The sequence below is a fragment of the Daucus carota genome, chromosome 4, assembly GCF_001625215.2.
Source record: "Daucus carota subsp. sativus chromosome 4, DH1 v3.0, whole genome shotgun sequence".
Classification (NCBI taxonomy): Eukaryota; Viridiplantae; Streptophyta; class Magnoliopsida; order Apiales; family Apiaceae; genus Daucus; species Daucus carota.
The window spans coordinates 1,692,665-1,705,717 of record NC_030384.2 but is presented as its reverse complement, the minus strand read 5'-3'; the positions used below and the strand labels follow the sequence as shown (position 1 = coordinate 1,705,717).

Below are 13,053 nucleotides of genomic sequence, written 5' to 3'. Positions count from 1 at the left end.
GTGCCTTGGACTAGCTAGAACTCTGAGAATCAAGAACTTAAAAGTCTGTGGAGACTCAAGACTTGAAGTCTCTCAGTTAGCTTATGGAGCCAAAGCAGTGGTGTCACTAGTCGCGACTCGTACAACTTTCAGACCCTGGATGGAATCAAGGTTCCAAGGAGTTGGCACGCCACCAACTTGAAGATTTATTATGTTTGATTGTCTTAGTAAGTAGATAACCATTGAATAAGGTCTGATAGACCATTGTCATTTAGTTTTAAACTTTGTTGATTTCAGTTATTTATCTCTTCTACTATAGTTTCAATAAAATTTCTCTAGGATTGTTCCTTATCTAATGTTTCAATGTTTTCCTTGAGTATTTGTTTATCTACAACGAATTAATCAACTCGAAACAGGGGTTCTATGGTCTTTCTGTGGCCCTCAGCTTGATCCTTCCAAGCTTTAGCCTGAGAAAGCCTAATACAACCCCATTATAGAATAAGCCTAGAAAGGGCCCTAAAACACATGTCGAGGCTCAGTCTTAGCTAAGAGATTGACCTATGATATGCCTGAGTGAATATTGCTTGACTTAACAAATAAAAGACTAGTCTCGATTAGACAATAAGCTAACTCGACACAACGAGTCTTGGCTTTAAAAGCCTTCTAAACTCTTAAATCAACCTGAACTAGGTCTATCATAATCAAACATGATTACGCCCGAGAGCGCCCTAGAAGCGCCTGAGGAGCGCCATATGAGCGCCCCAAGAGCTCCAAGAATGCCCGAGAAGCGCTTGAGAACCTCACCATGGTCGACCTGGGCACCAAGGATGCCCTAAATCGACCTGGGTAAGGTCGACAATCAACTTGGGTGTTAAAAAACACCCAACGCCCGAGAGCGCCCGGGGAGCGCCCTAAAAGCGCCCCAGGAGCGCCAAGAGCGCCCGAGGTGCACCTGAGGACCTCACCAGCGTCGACCTAGGCACCAAGGATGCCCTAAATCGACCTGGGTGAGGTCGACAATTGACTTGGGTGTCAAAAAACACCCAACGCCCGAGGGCGCGCAAGAAGCGCCCTGAGAGCGCCCCAGGAGCGCCAAGAGAGCCCGAGGTGCGCCTGAGGACCTCACCAGCGTCGACCTGGGCACCAAGGATGCCCTAAATCGATCTGGGTGAGGTCGACAACTGACTTGGGTGTCAAAAAACACCCAACGCCCGAGGGCGCCCAAGAAGCGCCCTGGGAGCGCCCTATGAGGGCCCCAGGAGCGCCAAGTGCGCCCCCAGAGCGCCCGACAGGCGCCCAACGCCCGAGAGCGCCTTAGTTGCGCCCCACTAGCGTCCCGGGAGCGACCGAGGACCTCACCAGGATCGACCAGGGCACCCAAGGCACCCTAAATAGACCTGAGTGAGCTCTACTATCAATTTCGGTGCTAAAACACACCCGGAGCTCGAGAGTGCTCGAGGTGCACCACATGAGCGCCCAACGCCTGAAGGCGCCAGACTTGCGCCTGAGAGCACCCGAAGAGCTCACCAAAAGCACTCTAAATCGACCTGGGTGAGCTCCACAATCGACTTGGATGCCAAAAGGCGCGCAACGCCTGAGAGCGCCCGAGGTGCGCCCCATCAGTACCCCAAGAGCGCCCACGAGCGCCCGGAAGGCCCAAGAGCGCCCTAGGAGCGCCCCACGATAAACCCGGGTTCCCCAGGATCGACCTGGGCGCCCCACGGCACCCTGATTCGACCTGGGTGAGCCCCAAGGTCGTCATGGGCTCCCCAAAATGTCCCAAATCGACCCAGATGTCTGATTTTACTCAAAAAACTCTGAAAAAATTCTAGAAAGTTGGAGTCAAATATGAAAATTCCAAGAAAAATAGAATTGAGTCCCGGAAAAACATGAAAATGCTTGAGAGCACTATAAATGCATAAGATGTGGCCTATAGGAACGATTTTCTTCATAGGAAAGGCTTGAAAAGCCGGAAAAAGACTCGTAAAATCTGTAAAAATCATTGAAAAGGCTTGAAAAGTCGTCTGAGATGCTCTAAAACTTTAGAAAAGTTTCTACGAAACTTATCCAAAGTTGGGGGGCAAATGATATGGCTCTGAAATTGGCCCTAAAAATTATTGGGTAATTTTGAGCCCGGGTCTGATTAAAGGCCAGAATATAAGGCCCGGATTCTGGGTTTATCACCCAAAATTCGTGGCTAGCAGATTGAGGTTATAAAAATCCCGTTGGGCATCCATGTTTGAGAAACATGGGCTGCCCAAACTCAAGGCACGAGCACCCAACCCGGTCAGGGCCCAGAACTCGAATCCTAGTCCTACTAGGAGTCTGACTGACGAGTCCAGGACTCCGAGAGTCCTACAAGAACTCTGAATTTCGTGGATAACTATCTAGAGTCCTAGATAACCTCCAGTAGCTCAAGATAAGGATCAGAGATCAGTCCTATCCTATCTCTGACTCAGATACCTATTTCTACTAGGACTCTAACACCGGGGATCCTACTTCTAATCGGTCTCTAATCCTGAGACATCTATATAAAGGGCTCTACCCCTCCAAAATAGAACTACGTTTTTTGACTTGATTCTTCACCCCGCTGAAGATACGTAGGCACCTCGTGAGGACCCGTCTGAGTTCCGACTCGCGAGATCAGTCAAAAAGCACGAAGCTCACCCCTCAATTTTTGATCCATAACACCCCTAAAAACAGGATCGCATCCAGGTCATAGTATTGAAATTAGAATCAACCACTATAAATAAACAATGTCTTACAACCTCAGATCATCTTCGATGAGAAGAATCACTGCCAATCTATTTAAATTATGATTACAACTGAATCTCAACAATTTTATCTAGAACCAACCTTGACAATCTCCCTGAACATTTCCACTTGTCCTCTGTATACTCTATACTCTGACTTCTCGCCTAGCCTTAGCCATACTCGCAATCTCAATCATGCAGTTCATCTTTAAGCTTTTCTGAAATGGTTAAAAAGGAATAGCAAGGGTGAGCAACAATGCTCAGCAAGTGTATATAAGCAACAATAGTCCTGAAATATCTTATCAGGGTTCACAAGTTTAGGATATGTAATTGAAAACTTCACAATTCTTATCAGCAATTGAAATCAGAATTCAAACTTACTTAAAAACCAAAGGTTAGGCTGCTGATCAGTGACGCACTAACCCCGAACATGGCACACAGCCCTGTTCTCTATACTGGATCCAAGGCACACATTGGCCTATAATTGACCATGAATCTGGTCTGACCACGAATCTGGTCCACATATTTTATAAAAACTAATCCAATTCTAACAATTTAAATCAATAGACAATTCAATCAGCAGAACAGAATCATAATCATTATCAACAACAGAAATATTCCAAATCAACTTTTGAGGATCAACATTTCATAAACCACAGTCTGTCTTTTGATAAATCATAGTTCAGGAAATTCCTAACTATTCAGTATCCTCCATTATCGGCTAAGCAACTGAATTTAGCCTGCTAAACCAGCATGACAATGGCGGGTTGAATAATCAAGAAGATCCCAACTCATTCTAGGTTCTAAGTATCACTGAGCAACCCATGCTTCAATGACGGTCTGAACTTCGAATTAATTTGTAAAGCTGATATTTTTAAAATCTTGAGGATTGGAAAGAATGGATCAGAATACTTGTAATAGAAATTGAGAGTATTTTGGTGTTTGGCTTTTCAAAACTTGAACGAAGAAACAATCATGGGTTCATCCTCAGAAGTAAGAGTTTATTTGAGAAGGGTTTCAGTATAAACAGTATTATAATCTTGACAGAATAATCAGAACATGCCATATATATATATATATATATATGAGGAAGGATTTAGGAAAACTTGCCTTAAACCCGCTTCCACACACATAGCTTAATCTCATTTTTCCAACTCACAATCTATGCATATCATAACCTCCAGACCATCTCTGTATATACTCTATTCGTAATACGACTTTGCTTTCTCGACTCGTTCCTTATTCGCTTTGCAACATCGTTTGACCTTCTGTACGTCTTCAATCGTATACACCTCGTCCAAATCCTTTACGAGAATAAAATACTACCATAATTACTAAATAATATATTGATTCTTATCTTACTTATCAAACTCGGTATCATAACCTATCGCATATACATATCACGTATACCGATAGCATTTAACATATAATCACATATCACCCTATATAATTTCTATGCATTTATCAGATGTCACTTAACATATAATCATGCTTTGACTCTATCATATAGTCACATCCTACTCCATGTAGCATACTACAACTCAATAACCACATAAATCCTATTGAAAATTTGACAGCGTCTCGTCTATTTATAAGACTATCCATTTGTTAACCTATTTCAATCAACAACCAATCAATCAACTCAAATTCCTGTAATCTACATATTCTTATTCAGCATTAATCAAGACAAGATGCTATGTTTCCCAAATTATTTATCAAATCAAATGGACACGTATTTCATATAATCATCACTATATAGCAATTAGATCACGTATAGTCACATTATGCATTTTCAACCATCTTTATACACATTGGAAACTCAATCATATTGTTACATTATATTAAACTAGAGTTTCTAAGCTTTAACCTCTTTTTCCTTTCACTCGATTCTGAATTACGGATCAAAAGTTATTAACAAAACAGTTTCCTAACTCCCTATCGACATATAACATATCACACAGACAGCAGACAACATAATGCACATAAGGTTTCCCATCCCAATCGATATTCAATCAAGTCTCAGGTTAAAAATGATTTTTCGAGAATTTTCTGGAATTTCTAAACATTTTTCGGAACTAAAACAGGTAAAAGAATCCATTTTTGAATAAATAATCAAATCCGATTGCTCAAGATCGGATCCGAAATCATTTGAAATTAATTAACGAGCCTCAAACATATTTTAGAGAAATGATTTAAAGCTCGAAACTATTTTTCGGAATTTTTAAATCAAAAGGAACAATTAAATCTAATTAATTAATCAATTAAAATCAATTAATAATTAACTAAAATAATTAATCAATTAATATTAAATTAATTTACCAATTAAAATAATTAATTACTAATTAAAATTAATTAATAAACTAATTTAGATTTATTTTTGAATAAAGAAATAATTAAAAACTATTTTTGAAATTTAAAATAATCAAATAAAACAATTTTTTGAAAATTAAATCAAAAGGTTTATTTTGTAAGTTTTTGAAAGTTTTCGGCCAAGGTTTAAACTGTAACTTTTCAAAGTTACAGGGCGTGTTTTGTAAGATTTAAAACTTGGGTACGAGAACTTTATCATCTCCAAAAGTAGGGGGGCCAAACTGCACTTTTGCAGCGGCCACCCCCCCTCTCGCCACTGCTACGCCGGAGTTGGCCTTCGGGCCCTCCACTCAACACCAAACTGTCCAGAACGTAAATATAGGCTACCATAAACTCATTCCCATAATCAAACTTAGTAATTAACACGTAGTTTGGCCGGATTTTGGCCGGGAAATCCAAGAACACCGCCGGTGTTCATAAAATCCGGCGAGTTCAACCGTGAATCCCCCACAAAATCTGATTATATGAACATATTCCTCTTGAAACGCTCTTCCTAATGGTATACACCAAAACAACGCAGAATTCCTAGATTAAAAACACCTCTTTTTCAATTAAGAACATTCATAACCTCCAAGAACATTCAAGAACATAACTCCAAGAATCAAACCAACCTTTCTCTATGTTATCGAAGTCAAAATTTAACATATAATATATGAAAACGAATGGCACGAGATGCTCTACAACATGGAATCATCAAAACGATCAAATAAGATTCGTTACGAAAATTCATCAATTAAAATTAAATAATTCGAACTTTTGAAAAATAAAAGTAATTTACCGGTTGAATCTGCACACAAACGGATGATTAAACTTGATTCTACGCGTCGATAGCTTCGTTTTGACTATTCATACGCCTCCATCGGATTCCAATAACGCCTTCAAATCCTCGTTTGATTATGAAGAACGCGAAGAACACCGCTCGGTTTCTCTCGGTATTCGTGCAGAGAAACCGGTGAAAATGATTATACGCGCGAAATAAACTGGTAAGGGATATTTATAGAGGAAGATAAAAGAATATTCCTTGAATATGCTTTGGAATATTCCTAGAATATGCTTTACGCAATACGAGACAACCAGATAATTATTAACTTTAAAAATATTAGCAAAACCGTACCGGATCATTTATAGGGCAAACCGTACTCCAGATTAAAAAAATTAAAACACGAGAAATGCTCAGAATGTCCCAAATAGCCTAATGGCAAAATTTTCCCTAACGCCCACGGGGTTTAAAATGCTAAATAACTATTTTAATATAAATAATAATTAAACGAAATTAAATCCATAAATCGATTATAAAATCACGTAATAATCCAAAAATCGATATGAACATATCTAAATAAACTATATTTTATCCTGATCATATAGAAATTGAAATATCTCAAATCCGAACACATATGAGCAGTCAATTCAATAAACTAGATAACACAAACCTCACAAATATTCATAAAAATATCACATACTATTCATAAATTATCAGGAAAATACCCAAATGTTCCATATTTTATACTGAGAATATAAAAATTGAAAACTCGCTATTTCAACATATATAAGCAATCAAAATAGAAAACTAGTTATCATATAATTTACCAAATATTCATATAATATTCAGAAATAACCAATTACGCGACCATCACACACGTAACACTTAATCACGTAATACATATATTCACATATCAATCATCTAACTTTTGCATAACAAACCTCTGTATTTTAGAAATAATATTTGAAATGAGTTTTGAAAGAACATTCATATATCCGTATATAAATCATTTGAAAATATCTAAATAACATATGACTCATCCTGATGATATTGATAATTAAACTCATAGGTCTGGCACATATAAATAACAATTACAGAAAATCAATTTACACCAAAATTCATCCAATATTCACATTTAATTATCATAACTAATTAAACTCACTATTTCACGTGCAACACTTAGCCATGTAACAATCATACTCACATACCAATCTTTTAAATCTTTAAAATCAATTGTATGAAATACAGTTTTGAAAAGACAGTCCCTGTATCGATAACACAATAACCCGGGATTTAAATATAAACTTTGAAAACACATTAAACCGGAATAAAATATTAAATTTTATTCCTTTCTTTCTAAGAAAATTATTTTCATAACAATAAACAATTTTTGAAAAAAACCGGGTCGTTCAAATAGACGAAATTCCAGAAGAATAGTGCATAATCTGTTTAAACCTTATAATTTACATCACAATTATACTCATATTACACAGACTATTCATCTTATCTAAAAAAAATCAATTAAAGCCAATAATAATATTCAAAAACTTGCTTCTATATTAATAAACTAATTCTGAAAATCTGGGATGTTACACTATCCTTCTACCAAGTCTGAAATTGTAGAAGCTGAAATTGATGAAGTTTTTGTGGATCCGTAGGATGAGTTTTATACTCAAGAAGGACTAGAGCAGCTGGATGATAAGTCTATGGCTTATATGGCTGCAAGGTTCAAGCACATCAAGTTCAGGAAGAACCCCCGGTACAAGAAAGCTTCAGGGAACAAGTTTCAGAACAAAGGATGATACTCAGGATCAGGGTCTAGAAGCACTAGCAGTTACAAAACTAATATGTACGACAAGAGCAAAGTCAGATGCTACAACTGCAATGACTTAGGGCACTTTGCAACAGATTGAAGGAAACCCAAAGCAGCTCCTGTCAAAGAAAGAAGCAACTCATATGATAAGAAAAATTCTTATGAGGATCTGAAGAAAGAGAATGAGAAGCTGAAACCTAAGTTGGAAGCAATGGTTGCCAATTATAAAGGAAGGGCATATATTGCTGAGGGAAAAAGCTGGGATGACACGGATTTTGATGATGAACCTGTTCAAAGCAATTATGCATTTGCATTAATGGATGACACAATCGAGGAATCTCCATCTCAGGTATCTCCTGAAATTTCTGTTGATGACATGACTACTGCTGATTATAAAAAAACTATAAATGAACTAGGTAAAGAGATATATAACTTGCACACTAGTTTATTAGCTTCAGAATCAGATAACTGTAGTCTCTCTCTAAAGATAGCTAAACTTGAAGAACGGATAGACGAGTTAGCTTTAGAAAAACTCTTAAACACTAACCTTAAAGAAAGAATTGAATATCTAGAGAATAAGGAAAAGTGTAATGCAGAAATTGAGGAATCCCTTAGGTCCCAAATAGCTGACCTAGAAACTAAGCTTAAGGCCTATCAGAATTCTGCTTTTCTACAGAAAGTGTTCTTGGATAGTCAAAGGGTCGATAAGAAGGTTGCTATTGGCATTGACTATAGTTCTTTGGAAAGTTCTAAAAGAAAGAAGAGAAAAGAAAATGAAGGTGTATTTGTTTCTGCTGGAACTGAGAATGCTCCGGAAGGAACAAATATACCTAAAATTTTAAAGAACACCAAGACCCCTACACAAACAAAACCTCTGATAGAAGAAGACCTTGTCATTAAGGTAGAGTTGAAAAATGAGGAAGTTGTTAAGCCTCAAGTAAAACAGGAATCACAAGATGTACCTTCTAATCCCCAAGTTAGAGAAGATTCTGATAAAACTAGATTAAGAAGTACTAGTTCCAACAAAAAGAAGAACAACAAGAATGGTAAGCTAGATGCTAAGAAAACCAACTCTAGGACTCCTAGTGCTAGAAAGGTTTGTAATAATTGCAATTCTACTAATCATCTTACTCATGCATGTAAAATGACTAAAGTAGATACTTCTGTCACTAGCATGCCTAATACTGTTAACATGAATGCTGTTCATTTGCCATGTGATAAAGTAGGTTGCATGCAATGTGCTATTAATATAATGTCTGTTTGTTTTACCATGTTAAATGCATCTTTTTCTGCATCACCTTCTATGAATATGAATATGCATGCACCCTCTGCTGCCCCTGTGGCAAAGACTGCTAGTCCTTCTAAGAAGAAGGAGACTCCAAACTCCAAGTCTAAAAGCACTTCTGCTAAGACTAAAAAGGATAAGAGTCCAGTCACCTCTGAACAAGCACATGTTAAAACAGATTTTGTTGATACTCCTGTTTCTACTAAACCACCTGGACCCAAGAACGTATAGGTACCGAAAAAGTTTAATCCATTTGTGAATGCAGGGCACAGGAAAGAAAAGCAAAGTTGTGCGGGTTCTTGATAGTGGTTGTTCAAGACACATGACTGGAGAAAAGTCCTTGCTCACAGATATGGTTATGAAAACCGGCCCGATTGTAGTCTTTCGAGATGATGGCAAAGGATTCACGACGGGATATGGTAAGCTGAAAGTTGGAAATGTCATCATTGAAGATATTTCTCTGGTAGAAGGACTCAAGCACAATTTACCGAGTATTAGTCAGTTCTGTGACAAAGGATACGACGTAATATTTCAGAAGGAAGTTGCTTAATCCAAAACCGGAAGAAATGGGATCTTACACTCCGTGGTGTAAGAAAATCAAGTTTGTTTATAGCCGACATAGATTCAGCAAGCAAGGGGGAGGTCAAGTGTTTCTATAGCAAGGTCTTTGCTGATGATAGTTGGTTATGGCATTGGAATCTCTCACACTTGAACTTTAAGACTTTGAATTCTTTAGTCAAAAGAGAACTGGTGAGAGGACTTCTGCAGAAAGAATTCTGTCAAGAAGGACTCTGCGATGCATGTGAAAAAGGGAAGTCAAAGAAAGCATCACACAGGAGCAAAGGCATGACTGACATTGGTTCACCCCTTCAACTGATTCATATGGATCTGTTTGGACCTGTCAACATTCCTTCTATGTCAAGGAAAAGATATGCTCTTGTGATCGTCGATAACTACTCAAAATACACATGGGTATTATTCTTACATACAAAAGATGAAGCAGCACAAGTCATCATTGATCATATCAAGAAGATTGAAAAGGAAGCAAATTTGACAGTATGGGCAATCTGATCAGATAATAGAACAAAATTTCGTAATGTTGTTCTTAATAAATTATGTACTAATAAATTCAGCTCGAAGGACTCCACAACAAAATGGTGTCGTAGAAAGGAAGAACAGGACCTTGATTGAAGCAGCAAGTACAATGATTAGTCAATCAAGACTTCCAAACCATTTCTGGGCTGAAGCTGTGAATACTGCTTGCTACACTCAAAATCGTACCCTGATTAACAAAGATTCGGATTAGACTCCTTATGAAGTAATGTCCAACAGAAAACCATCACTGAGTTACTTTCATGTGTTTGGTGCAAAATGCTTTGTTTAAAAGGAAGAACATTTGGGAAAGTTTGATGCTAAAGCTGAAAAAGGCATTTTTCTAGGTTATTCTTTAGAGTCAAAGGCCTACGGGGTTTATCTGATCAATGACGACAAGCTGATTGAAAGCATTAATGTAAGATTTGATGATATTAAGCTCCCAAGTCTTTAAAAGGAAAATGAATCTGATTCTCTGGAATTTGAGAATCTAGATGACATCTATATAGGAGAAGATGAACCGGAAGCTGATACTAGGGAAACTAATGCAAATGAAGGAACTGCTGACCCTAAACCATCTGGAGGAAGTATTAGCAACAATACAAATGATCATCATGATCACAGTGGTCAAAGTGGAGGATCATCAAATAGAATTAGCATCAGCTCAGGGGGAGCAAGTCACATCAGTGGATCTACTAGTCAGCACACTCAACACAACTATGATTACGGTGAATCATCAAGATTGAATCTGCCAAGACAAAGGGTATGGAGTAGAGACCATCCTGTTGAACAAATCTTTGGTGATCCAGATACGGGAGTGCAGACTAGACGAGCAACTCAAAATGAATGCAGCTTTGCTGGATACTTGTCTCAGACAGAATCAAAAAAAGTTGAAGAGGCTCTAAATGATCCAGATTGGGTATCTGCAATGCAGGAAGAACTCAATCAATTTGAAAGGCAGAAAGTTTGGAAGCTGGTGCCAAGACCTAAAGGAAAACCTATAATTGGCACCATATGGGTTTTCAGAAACAAGCTGGATGAAGATGGTATTGTTACGAGGAATAAGGAAAGACTGGTAGCTAAGGGTTATTCGCAAGAAGAAGGAATCGACTATGATGAAACCTATGCTCCAGTTGCTAGGCTTGAAGCAATCAGGATGTTCTTAGCATTTGCTGCACACTCCAACTTCAAAGTATATCAGATGGATGTGAAAACTGCATTCCTGAATGGTGATCTAGAAGAAGAAGTCTATGTTGAACAACCCCCTGGGTTTGAAGACAAGGAATTTGAAGACTTCGTTTACTTTCTCTTCAAAGCACTCTATGGCCTGAAGGAAGCCCCTCGAACATGGTATGAAACTTGATCAGGACAAATCTAGTAAGTCAGTTCACATCACGAAATATTGAGGTATGATTGGCTCTCTCTTGTACTTAACTGCTAGTAGGCCAGATATTATGTTCGCAACTTGTTTATGTGCTAGATTCCAGGCTGATCCTAAAGAGTCTCATCTTATAGCTGTTAAGCGTATTTTTAGGTATCTTAAGGGAACCCCCAATCTAAGGATATGGTACCCTAAAGATACAGTGATGTGCTCAAAATAAGATTTTGAAGTTAATCGCAAGTGCACGATCCCGTTTTAGTAATATAAGTTTCGTTCCAAGTACTAAATTTATTTTCGCGAAAACTTAATTTTTAACTTAATCAAATTAGACCACAAGATTTTGAGGTGAATTTATTTTATCTAATTTTGAATCAAAGTCATAAAAATAATGTAAATTACTAGTTATAATTAGACAAACAAAAAAAACATTTACTGAATTAAACCATTAATTATTAATGATTAAACAACTAACTAAACATTTAACAAACTAACTATCTAATTAACTAATTAACACTGATACAAGAAACGTAAACAAACAGATCGGTGGTCGCGCAAAAGAAAATAATAATAAAAAAATAGTAATAGAACAAAAGCAGCGTGCAGAAACAGAAGAGTAATCGAACAGGCAGTTTATGAAATGAACGCGCGCGGCGAGATGGATTTCAGCGACGACTAACCAAACATAAATAAATCACCGGAATCTATGGAGGTGCCCGGAATAACTTAAATCTCGCCGGAAAATTGATTTGATCGAAAAATTAAGCCATTCCCAATAAAACAAATAAAAGCCCACTAGACTCTAAACCAAATTCAACAACAAATAACCCATAAACTACCCATTTTTTGACCAAAACAAGACTCAAATCAAAGTATAACAACTCCAAACTACACCAAACTTCAAATCTAGCCTAAACAAAATATTTCTAACATAAACCCACTAATCTCATTTCAAAATTATCAACTAAAATTTCCACCAAAAAGCCCCCAAAAATACCAATATCAAGAACAAAGACAACACCAAAATATACCAAAGTAACTCCAAATCAGATAAAACTTCAAAACTAGCTTATCTACCTTGTTTCTAACAAAACCCCATCAAACTACAAACCAAAATATCAACTAAATCATTGAACCCACTAATAATATTGAGAATTAAAAGGGGCTCAAGCTAAATACTAAAAATGTAAGCTTAAAACAAATAATAAAGGCTCTTTCAACCCACAAGTGGTTGGCATAAATGTCACTTTATCCACTTGTTGAAGGGAAAGTTGGTCATAGCCATAAATTTCAACAAAGCAAGGATGCAAGAGATAAAGAAACTAAACTTGAACTTATATATATATATATATATATATATATATATATATATATATATATATATATATATAGGGTAGCACTCGATAGGATACCTTCTTATATGGAGTTACGTAGCACACCATTATAAATATACACATGATATATATTTTACTATATTTTTTAGGTAATATAATTGCAAATTTTGATTATTAAACCGAAAACGAAGTTATACAATTTTTTTATTCCAAAAATCATCTAAAATTATGCAATATCTTAACACGATTCTAAAACAGAATAATAATCATTCAGAATTATTCTGTTGTA

The 13,053-nt window shown here is 37.1% G+C and overlaps 1 long non-coding RNA gene across 1 annotated transcript; it reads right to left on the bottom strand.

The window, feature by feature from the left end:
• Positions 1-2,703: 2,703 nt before the first annotated feature.
• On the bottom strand, positions 2,704-6,055 carry LOC135152028 (uncharacterized). Its single transcript, XR_010291111.1, has 2 exons — positions 5,881-6,055; positions 2,704-4,036 (listed from the first exon to the last, which is right to left on the bottom strand). It is a non-coding gene; the product is annotated as an uncharacterized LOC135152028 (long non-coding RNA).
• Positions 6,056-13,053: the final 6,998 nt, after the last annotated feature.